The following is an 11,725-nucleotide window of genomic DNA, read 5'->3' on the forward strand; positions in this document are numbered from 1 at the left end:
AAAAACAACAACAAAAACCAAACAAAAAAACCGCACCTCTTTTGGGGGTTGATTTGCTGTAAGAGCTGTCAGCATCCCCAAGGCATTGACCTAGCCCCTCCAGCCCCCCACCCTCCCACCTCCCCCCACCCCTGCCCCAGCACCTGCCTCCATCCTCCTGTGGACTTTAAATAAGCTTGATGACCTGTCATACCCAACAGACGCGCTGTGTGAATAGTGGTCACAGTGTCCAGCTTAGGGGACCATGGTGAGAAAAGTCTGCACACCCAGTGGGAGCACAGGTTTGTTTTTTTCTTCATGTTTTCAATCTGAAGCTGCATCCCTGGAACCTGCATCAGCTGTTGCAGCAGCACAGTGCAGCACAGTGTCTGTTTAAGGAGCAGAAGCTGTTATGATTACATATAGCTATAGAGATCTAGCTATAGAGTGTGATCTGAAATGTGGATGTGTGGCGGACCACTGGGATTTTTCCAGTTTCTCGTTTCACAAAGCATTTTGGTCCTGTCTCCCAGCAGGCATCCTCTCCTTCCAGCATATTCTCGCATCTTAGGTCTGTCTAGCCAGGTGCCTAGGGATGTTTTGCTTCTTCAGAGATGCTCATAATAGAACTTTTGAATTCCTGCATGAACTTTCACTCCTGCCAGGCATATGTGGGTACGTAGTACTCCCTGTACCTGAGAGGTGGAGGCGGCGCAATACAAGGTCATTCTTGGGTACACTGAGTTCTAGGTTAGCCTGGACCCTGTGAGACTGTCTTGATCCTCCCCAGAATGTCTGCCTTCCCAGAAATAAAAAGAAATTTCACCCCATCGTCAGTTACTAGTCCTCGAACACTGAGGCTGTTTTCTCTTCCGTCACAGGACATGTGGTTTTGCAACCTGCCATGTTGCTTCCTTTGAAGTTGCTTTTGGAAAGCTTTTTTACACATAAGCCAGCACTAGTGGGTGTGAAGACATGCCCTAGGATAGTGAGTAAACCTGTGTTCGAGAACTTTCTTGCTATGTTTTTCAGGCTAGCCTTCAGTTTGTAGGTTGAAGTCATGTTCCCTGGCCTCTGCCTCCAGAGCCCTGGAGTACAGGCAGCTACCACCTTGCCTGTGGACTTGGACTTTTCTCCCCATTTTTGAAAACTAGTCTAGCATATAATACCATAAGCATCTCATACAGCAGATCGTGGGGCTAAGAGATGGTTCAGAAGCTAAGAGCACTTTTGTTGTTCTTTCAGAGGACATGGGTTCAATTCCTAGCAACCACATAGTGGCTCACATGTAACTCCAGTTGCAGGGAACCAGACCTACATACATATATGCAAGCAAAAGCACTCACATAATAAAATAAATATATCTATGATTTTTTTTAAGAATGAAAATCTTCAGTAGTGTGAAGACATTGTAGTGGCTTGAATATAAAGTCAGTCCTTTCTGGGATAGTCTTAAGTGTCCTTGACCCAGAAAATGCTTTATAAGTGATAGTTATTTTATAAATTGTATATTGTGGAATTTGTGTACAATTTTTGACAGTAGTCAAATGGCATGGAGCTAGAGATGGTGTTTCCTATGCCACAGACGCCATAACTGAGATCTGACTCTGTTTGCCAAGTAACGAATGTGTTTATGTTGAGCTCTGTTGTGTGGAACAAGCAGAGCTGGGAGGGAGGAGAATTGAGAGGAGTGATTCAGACCCTGCTAGCTTTAATTCCTGTAAGGGACTGCATTGGGAAACTGTCTCCAGGAATTCAGAAACCTGGAGACAGTGAGTAGGGCTGGGGAGGTTTAAGGCAGATAGGATTTGGCAGGTGGAGTTTGGGGGGGGGGGGGGGGGGGGGGAGGGTTTGTGTGTGGAAGGGGCCAGGGTAGGGACTGTTTCAGGAGATGAACGGCAGGGATGAGCTCGTGTGCCCTAGGAGCTTAGTGGGAGTGAGAAAGCAGTTGAGATGGGAGTCACGTAGGGTGGCTTTTAACACCAGCTCAAGGTTCCTTAGGCCAGATGGATTAAGGTTTCTACCATGCCAAGGATAATCCTGTCACCAGGACACTCAGTGTTTTCCCTTAGAAACAGAGTTTGGGGTGTAATTTCTATCCTGATAGACTCTTCCAGAAGAGTGACACGAATCAGAAGGGGAGGTGGGAAGGAAGTTACATGGCAATCCCATTTGCTAAATGACCGGTTTTCTTGGGCATGCGAGTGTAGGTTTTCCTTCCTTCTTTTCTGACAGGGTCTTACCCTGCAGTTCAGCTCAGGTTAGCTTGGAATTCACTGTGTAGCCCAGGCTGACCTTGAACCCAAAGACAACCTCCTGCCTCAGCCTCCCAAGAGCCAGGATTCTAGGCGTGAGTCATTACACCTGGCTTGTAGTTTCTATACACAATCTTTTTTAAAATTCTTATTTCCCTGTGATGTTGGGTACCCAACACCAGGGTGTTGTGTTTGGCACTCAGGTTTCCCACCGCTGAGCCATAGTACACAAGTCTCCATCGCTGAGGTACATCTCCAGTCCTTGCCTAGACCAGGTCTTGCCATGCAGCAAAGGCTGTCCTAGAACTTGTGGTCCTGCTGCCACCACGATAGACAGGTGATAAACTTGATAATCAACGTCTATAATTAGTACTTATCAATGTCTCAACCTTTGTTTACCAGGCAAACGAATGAACAAAACCCCATAGAAAAACCATGTAATGGTATGCTGCCAGTCTTAAAGACTATGTTAATGTTTTAATACCCAGGAATGTTAAATACACAACTTGGAGAAGGCTGGGTGTGGTGAGTCACTCCTGCAATTGTATCATTTAGGAGGTGGAGGCAAGGGGAATCGATGCAAACCCAAGGCAAGCAAGATCCCATTTCAAAAACAAGCATTTATGTATTGTGTGTGTGTATGTGTGTTATACGCACATGCGTGTACACACACACTCGTGTCACAGAGAACCAAGTGTTTTCATAGGTCCACTATCTCAAAAAAAATCCACTTCTTGCTGTATTTAATTTCCTTAAGACTATCAAACAGAAGTACAGTGTTTGAGCTTAATTTTCTGTCTATGAGTATCAACCAAGCTAGAGCTTCAAAAGCCTACTGGTGCCTGTCCACAGGACCTCATGCAATTAGGAGACAGCTCTGCTAACGAGCTGCACCCTCTAAACCTCCGGAACCTCAGTTTTTGTTTTTGTTTCGAGACAGGATCTTACATTGACCAGACTGGCCTCATTGAACTCCTGACCTTCCTGCCTCTTGCTCTAAAGAGCTGGCAGCCCAGGTGTGCGCTACTACATCTGCCCCTCTAGAGCCGCCTCAGGAGCTGCACCCATCCCCAGTCCCCACTGCTTCCTTTCTCTTGTTGTAAATAGGGTGCTAGCAGGCTGTTTCCTCAAAATTGTTGTTCTAGGGAAATGTTCAAAAGTGGGAGGTGGAGCTTAAGGGTAAGCAGATGCCTCCCGGTAGCTGGTAGCTTGCATGTCGCAGCTCCTCAACCCCAAACAGTCCCGGTGTAGGATTTGCTTAGTCTCTGTGGCCAAAGCCCCAGTGAGCTGTGCTTCATTCTTCCCCAAGATAATCCTCTACCCGAGTCCCAGAGGGCAAGAGTAGGCGTGAGAAGGTTTCCTAGCACTCTTGAAGTGTTGAGAGCCTCCAAGAAACAAACTTGAATTTCTAGAACTTCGTGCAGTTTTGAAACCAAATCTTGCTTGGCAAGAAAGTCTACCGTACTGGAAAATAAGCTGCGTCTCAAAAGCTGGTCTGAAAGCATCACTCTCTGAGAGCATTAAGGCTCATTAGTTCCTGGAGGAGGCATAATCTGATCTCCGCGGTTGAAGCCCGGGATCACGGTGGCTGCCGGAGCCTTGAGAGTGGCTTATTAACTCAGGAAGTTGAAATGGAGCTTGCTTCCAAAGGCAGGGCCGGGCTGAAATCTAGAAGCCTCTTTCACACAGTCTCTGCGCTTGCTGGGAGCTTGCACCTGACCTTCACCTTTCTTTCCAGCCTGGGAAGTGCTGGTCTCACTTGGAAAGGGCTTCCAGACATGGGCGTCAGTTACAGGAGGCTGCGCTCATAAGTAGCAGCATTTGTGAAATGTCTGTGTTCCTTTAAAGAACAGCAGTCTATTGGACCTCTGGTCATAGTCATTGAGGCTCACAATGGTGGCTTCAGTGGGGATGGAGGCTGTTGGGGGGTGGGTACGCAGGCTGCTTGCTGGGAAGGCAGCATTGAGCTGGCACGGTGTGCACTGAAACTGGAGTTTCATGGTTCCCTTGTGGCGTGTCCTTTTGAGATGGGCCTCACTAGGCATGTGACACCTGTTTTATATGTTAAAGTATTTTTAATATAGATTTTTGCTGCTTGTTTCATTGCTGCCTGGGGATTGAATTCCAGAGTCTGTTCCTACTAGGCAAGGATTCTACCACTGAATGTAGCTTTAACCCTCTTAAACGTTTAAGAAACGAAGTTGAGTTTATTAAGGCTGTATTTATGTATTTGTCTGTTTGTTTTGTGGCAGGGTCTCATGTATCCCAAGCTGGCCTGGAACTATCTATGTAGCTAGGGATGGGCTTGAATGTATGATTCTCTTGTCGTCACCTCCCAACACGGGGGTGACAGGTATCCATCACCACACACGAGCAAACATATCATTTATGTATGACAAAGCGTGCTAGTCTCAGTGTTCAGTACTGTATGCATGTGGCAGATGCCTGCACAGCTGGCCTACACAAATGGTTACATAGGCCCGAAGGGCTGGAACTCATGTTTAATCAGAGGAACTTGAGTTTGGGGAGGGGGCTTTAGTACAATTTTGTTGAATGTGTGTGTTTCACATCCACCAATCCAGCCAATCACAGACAGAAATTGTTTAGAAAGAAACCACATGGGATGGGTGATGGTTTAACAGGTAAAGGTGCATGTGACTCCCTGGGGCTTCCATGGTGGGAGGAAAGAGCCGACTCCTGAAGGCTGCCCTCTGAGCTCCATGTGTGCCAGCTTGTGCATGCACACACGGCGGGCTGAAGGGGTGGCTTGGAGGACCGGGTTTGGTTCCCAGCACCCATGTCCAGCAGCTCACAGCTGCCTATAACTCCAGTTCCCCGGGCACCAGCATCCTCTTCTGGCCACCATGGGCACCAGCACACATGTGGCATGTATTTAGACAAACACACATGCACATAATAAAAAACACATAAAACCCAAACAGTGCACTTGGGAGTGGTGGCACACACCTATGATCCTAATATTTGGGAAGCTACAGCAGGAGGATTACTGTTAGTTCCAGGCCAGCCTGGGGTGCATACATAGACAGATGGATCCCTGGAAACACTAGGGCCCGCTAGCCTTCTGTGTGGTGAAGTTCCAAGTCAGTGAGAAACCCTGTGTCAAGCCGAAGGTGGAAGGCACTTGGCGACACACACTTGGGGCCGTCCTCTGACCTTCATCAGAGAACTGCTCCATTCCACAACCCACGCCCCAAAAGAGAGAAAGCAAGCAAGCAATCCCCCTGAGATTTTGGCTGCAGTTCGAGTGACTACAGGTTAGTATGGCGACCTGGCTTGTGCCAACACTGCACCTTGGAGTTCGTTTGGGTACATGGTATGCCCCTCTGTTTCCTATTTTTAGAAAATTCTCTCATGTGTTTTGTTAGTAGCAACTTTGCATGCATTCTGTGAGATGTATTTGCAAGCACTTAGTGATTTTAGTTCCACTTCAATAACTCTGCCAAAATAACCCTCTCCAGTCGTTCCGTTCATTAATAGTTTGTCCTAGGGTCCTGCTAAACTTGCTCATCATCTCTAGCAGTTTGGGGTAGTGTTTTAGGATTTTCTGTTTAGGCTGTCATGTATCTGAATAATTTTCCGATTGCTCTGACTTATTGATGGAATTTTTGTGCCGACTAATCTGTCTTGTGGGTATGGATCAGGAGATAAGACTTGATGCCCATGCTGCTGTATCTTGTTCTGTTTTTCATGACCCAATTGTGATGTTAGAGTTCCTCTTAAAATTTATTTCTGGTGCCTGTATCGGGTTGAGGAAATTCCCTTTGATTCCAGTTTGTTGAGTATTGATAATGAATGGATGTTGAACTCTGAGTTTAGTCAAATGCATATTCTTTGTTTGCTCTGAGAACTGTGTGGTTTTCTCTTAACCTGTTATTACCTTATCTTCTTTCCTCCCTCCCTCTCTCCCTGGAGACCAAACCCAGAATCTTATGCATATGGTGAATTTTATTGGGTTATTTTAGAATGTTGAACCAACCTTGCTTGCCTAAAATAAACCTTACTTTTTATGATGTATTACTGTTCTTATGTTTTCTGGGTTCGTTTGGTTAGTATTTGTCTAATTATACTGTTAATACACACACACACACACACACACACACACACATGCACACATGCACACTCACATGCAGTTGTTTCTTTCTACCATGTGGTTTCCAGGATCGAACCCAGATCATCAGGCTTGGCAGGAAGAGCCCTTAATCATCTCAAAGACCTCAGTTGGTTGCTATTCATTAAAGATTCTTACATATGTCTTTATGAGGGATATTGGTTTAAAATTTTGTTTCTTCATCTGCCTTTTGTCTTAGTATAAAACTGGGTTCATTAACTAAACTAGGAAATGAGTGTTCCACTGTCCTCTCTCCCCCTTCTCTCTCCATCCCTCCCTCTCTTCCTGTGATTCCTACCTGTTTGCACCTTTGTTGGGTCCTCATTTCTGTGGAGTCTGGTGGTGTGCCTGGCTGTGCATTTATTGTGGTGTACCCTGCTAGCTGGAAGATGTGCTCTGCCTTTGCTCTCTCTTGACACTGATACTGGCCAGGGCTGCTGTCACCTAAGATGTAGTCGGACTGGGGGCACCATTTTTAAGATGGATCTCTCATTTCCACCAAGTTTGTGGGTGGAGCTTGTAGTCCCTCTTCAGGGATGCTCACTGATCACTGGCTGTCTTCCCGACAGAGTAGCAGGTGAGTGATCTCATAGCGGGTGGCAAACACTGCAGTTTCGACGACCAACTCTCAGAAGTCGTGGGACTCTCCCTCCCTCATTCTCCAGTTCACACAGGCTGGGCCTATTTGCCGTGCGGGGACTGTCCAGAGTCACAGAAGTCCCCGGTGTCCATCTCAGAGACCAGCTGCCACGCATCAGAGGCCGTTTTCTCTTTGCTGTTTTTTACCTGACATTTTGCTACAGCGTCCATCTCTCTCTCTTCTGGCATTTGCCACCAGGACATTTAAGATGCTGATCTTTACTTAAAGTCCCTGTTTAATGGCTCTAGTCTCTAGATTTTCACTGGATCCAGTTCCACTGACTGTTTTCTCTCTTTTTAGTGGGTTTTCCTGTAGTTTCCCACTGAATGTTGATGCTGATTCTTCCGTTAGGTTGCTGGCTTGAGGAATGGAGTCTAGTCCATCTAGTTAAGAAGTCAGCTGCAGGTGTATCTTGCTTTAATTGCATCCGTACTTAGTTGAGGTCTGCCACGAGCTCCGAATGCTCTGCACCTTTATGTCCCCACTTCACGGGTCTCCTGCAGCAGTGGCCACGTGTTTCCTGTACACTTTTGCAGTCAAGGAAAGCTGTCTGTCCTCTAGCTGCACCCAGACTCTCCTGGGAGCCCCACGGGGAAGAACTTTCTGAGGTAAACATCATTTTGTGTCTCACCCTAGCACATATGTGTTTGTATGTACTGTTGCTCATCTCTTGCTGTAAATAGTTTTTATAAATTAAGTTTTCTTTTTTTTTTTTTTTTTTTTTTTTGTTTTTTCGAGACAGGGTTTCTCTGTGGCTTTGGAGCTTGTCCTGGAACTAGCTCTGTAGACCAGGCTGGTCTCGAACTCACAGAGATCCTCCTGCCTCTGCCTCCCGAGTGCTGGGATTAAAGGCGTGCGCCACCATCGCCCGGCTATAAATTAAGTTTTATCATCAGTATGTATCAAGAAAAAAAACAATTACGAAAGCTTTAGCTTTAACTCATCACAGATGAAGGCACAGGAAACACGAACAGAGCATCCTTCCAGTTTATTCATCACGGATCATTTCTGAGACTTTGGACGGATGCCTGAGGCTGTGGAGAATAACAAAGCCTGTGTTCTCCATACGCACACTGCTGATGCAAACATGACTTACAAACTGCTTTCCACGTCCCAGGTAGAAGTGGAATCCCAAAGCTGGATCAGAGCTCTCATACTTAAAATAAGGAAAGTGGCCTGGACGTGGAGTTATATACCTGTAATTCTAGCCATTGGGAGGCCTGAGGCAGGAGGTTTACCATGAGTTTGAGGATGCTTAGGCTACACTAGTGAGCCTGAGGCCAGCCTTGGTTACAGTGTGAGACTCTGTCTCGAGAACAAACAAATCAAACCCTCATTTAGTAAGCATTGTAGAAATGGGTCATGAGGATGGCAGTCGGTTTGTGGAATAGTGTTCGCAGAGCGCGGGTTCCAGCCGCGTGTGTATAGACTGTGGAGTGGTGCATACCTCTATCCCCAGCGCGTGGGACCTGGAGGCGGGAGGAGTGCAAGTTCCAGGTTGCCCTTTGTTCCATATCAAGTTTGATGGCAGCCTGCAGACTAAGCATTTGTGTTTAATTATATCCTCCTCCATTTCTTCCATGTCCTTGTCATCCCGACTCTCACAGCCGTGCGTTTCTGTGGGTCGGAAAATCATTTATACGCCTACCATTGAATCATTAGCTGTGTTTTTACAGTTGAACATTAATGCTCAGGAAACAATACAGTTTAGCATATTGAGATAATCTTTATGGATTAAAGACTAAAACCATTATTATCGTAAATGTGTTCCTATTGATCATCTGCTAAAGGTTTGCGTCTAAAATTACTTTAATGAGTGTGTACTGGGCTGCAGTAGACCCCCTTGCCCTTAGCTTCTGCAAATGTAGGTCTTAGCCCATTACAAAGGGCCCCGAGCACTCCTGGGTAACCAGGGACTTTCCACTGGACGATCAAATGAGACCACTGCTCAGACTTTTGTCAGTCAGTCATCCCACGCAAGCCTTCTCTGCAAACCCAGTGACAGAGCCCGGACTCTCTTGGGTTTGGTGATGCCTACTTCAGGAATCATTGTTTGCTCAAATAAACTATTAAAATTTTAATGAGCCTCAGTTTACCTTTTCAAGTGCTAATAAAGCTTACTCCAATGCAAGGCTCAGCAAACCTTTTCTTTAAGGTTTGGGGCCATAAATATTTTAGGGGTTTGAGGGCTGGGGGAGAGTCTTCTGTTGCATGTTTTGGTTTTATTTGTTTTTGTTTGTGTTTTATACTCTTTCATTGGTAGTTGGGAGTGTGGCGGGGTGCTGATCCAGGGTTATGTTCACTGATTCCTGATGGCTGTGCACAAGATGTTCGCTGGCCTTGTGCCAGGCCCACAGTGCCCTCCGCAGCTTACCACTTGTAGTGCAGGCTGGCCCTTAGAGCTGTAAGTGCTGGGATTCAGGTCTCTGCTCTGTCCCCAAAGTGACCTTTGGTGGACCGATGTCTCTGTGTGAAGTGGGGATGACAGCAGTGTGAGCATCTGTTTTCATTCACCAGCGGGGTTCTTAGATCCCCTCCATCCTTTCAAACTTCTTCAATCCATCTGCCTCAGCTTCCCAAGAGGTGAAATTACTGGCCCTGGCCATTACACCTGACCTAGTAAGAACATTCTTGAAGGCCATCAAGTATTTGTGGGAGACTGGATCTAAGACCCTCTTCTGATACCAAACTCTGAGACCCTTGTACGGTCTTGTACAAGCTTGTAGCATGTGTGCAGACATTATGCACACCTTCCCATATGTTTTAAGTCATTCCTAAATGATTTATAATAATTAATACAACATACATACTAAGTGAATTGTGGTTATATTGTCTATTTTAGGGAATGATGGCCACAAAAGAAGTATGTACATTTTCAGTAAAGACGTTTTTTTTTAATTCTGAGGGTAGAATGCAGGCCCTGTGCAGCATCCCAGCACTGAGCTATATCCTAAGTCTGTGAGAATGATTTTTTTTCAGATAATCGTATGAAAATTTAGTTGACTTGTTACTACAAAGCAACACAATGCCTTGCATACTGTCCTTGTCAGTTTCTTTATGAAGAAGTTTGATTCTTGTAAGATTGTTTTGGTAGCTAGGTCAAGTTTCTTAACCATTGTTCCTCAGGTATCTTTTGTTAATAGGAGGAAAAAGTTGTAACTTGCTTGACCTCTTCAGTTTTAAGCGTTAGTGGTGCTGATGTGTGCAGGTTGGGTCCCAGGGACTAGGAGGGCCCTGTCTTGCTTATAAAGTGTCAAAGGTAAAAACAGCAAAACAAATGACAACGACAAAAAGCCAACACACAGGAAATACCTTCAAGCAGAAGAAAAAAGGTTGTAATCCAGATGCAAGCTATGGCAAGCCACAGGTGTGCCACACAGGGAAGTGAAGCTTTGTCAGCAAATAGGAGAAATTCAAATAAGTCACTTCCATACACAGGCCCTGGGCCTTGGGGACTGACTGAGGGAGGGGTTGACATCAGCTGACGGGAGGAGTTGTGCAATACCTCATAGAATGTTCCAGAGAAACTTTGACGCAGCCGTCTGTACATCCAGGCAGGTGAATGAGGCATATAGCTCTGAAGGACTGGCTGGAGGGGCATTCTAGAAAGTCCTTGAGACAGTTCTTATCTCTACCAGCAAGGCACCCACTCTTCCTCCCTAGCCTTCCTGGCTCTGTGTTTTGTCTGCTCCTGACAAAGAACAAATTTATCTTAGTATCGGCAGTCTTTTCAACATTGCAAAAGGGAAGAGATTATGTGTGGACTGAGGCCCTGGGCAAGGTTTCTGAGTGTGTCACCACAGAAACCACCTTTGGGGGAAGAAGGCTCATTTGGTTTGTCACACATCTTAGGTCTGGTCGGAGGAAGCTTATGGTGGTTTAGGCTTGAGTCTTAGTGGGAGCACCAAGTGTGGAGGAGGGAGACAGAGAGGGCTTCTGGACACTCTGGTTATCAGAGACGTCTGTTGTATCTTGGATTCCCCAGGGCTCCAGACCCTAAGGAGTGCAAGCTCCCTCTGCTCAAGGGTCATTCAGAAGAACACAGCTTCATTATTTGACTTGCAAAATGTGAAAAATGTTCTGTCCATCTTTCTTCTTACCAGAACTCTATTTTTCTGATAGTTCCCTCTTACCCTGTTCAAACAGTGTGCTTCCAGACCTGGGCAGAAGGTTTGACTTCTTGTTTCTGTGTGTTTGCTCGCTCTGTCTGTCTGTCTGTCTGTCTGTCTGTCTGTCTCTCTCCTTCCTCCCCCCTCCTTCCCTCCTTCCCTCCCTCCCTCTCTACTTTGCCTCTTTGTTAGGCATGTTTAGCTTTCAAAGATACAGTGACATCATGGAATAAAATACGTCACCATGTGCATGTGAGGCAAGTTTTCCCCTGTGGTTGTGCACAGTCACATACTGCATGACCACTGCTGTAGGGCTGATAAGGTTATATGAGAGCCGAGAGATCTTTACCTCCTGTTTATGCCCCGACACAATATTGCAATGTGTCAATCATGCCTGTGGTGATGCTGTACAAACTGACCTACCAAGCTGAAGGTGTAAGTCACAAACAATGCCACAGCAGTTTGGAATTATGATTAATAGGGTGGTGTTTATTTAAAGGGGAAAAAACTTACAGATCACAGTCAGCCCTCTGCACAACCAGGAAGGGAGTCTAGTCGCCGGCGGAGCAGGAAGTGAAGAGAGAGAGGAGAGGGAAGTGGCCACTTTTTTAAA

General features: G+C 46.0%; 1 protein-coding gene across 1 annotated transcript in view; it reads left to right on the forward strand.

The window, feature by feature from the left end:
* Nucleotides 1-11,725, forward strand: part of Cryl1 (crystallin lambda 1) — a 110,441-nt gene that overhangs the window by 22,936 nt on the left and 75,780 nt on the right. The gene's annotated exons all lie outside the window — the stretch shown is intronic.

The sequence above is a fragment of the Microtus ochrogaster genome, chromosome 17 (genome assembly GCF_000317375.1).
Source record: "Microtus ochrogaster isolate Prairie Vole_2 chromosome 17, MicOch1.0, whole genome shotgun sequence".
Lineage (NCBI taxonomy): Eukaryota > Metazoa > Chordata > Mammalia > Rodentia > Cricetidae > Microtus > Microtus ochrogaster.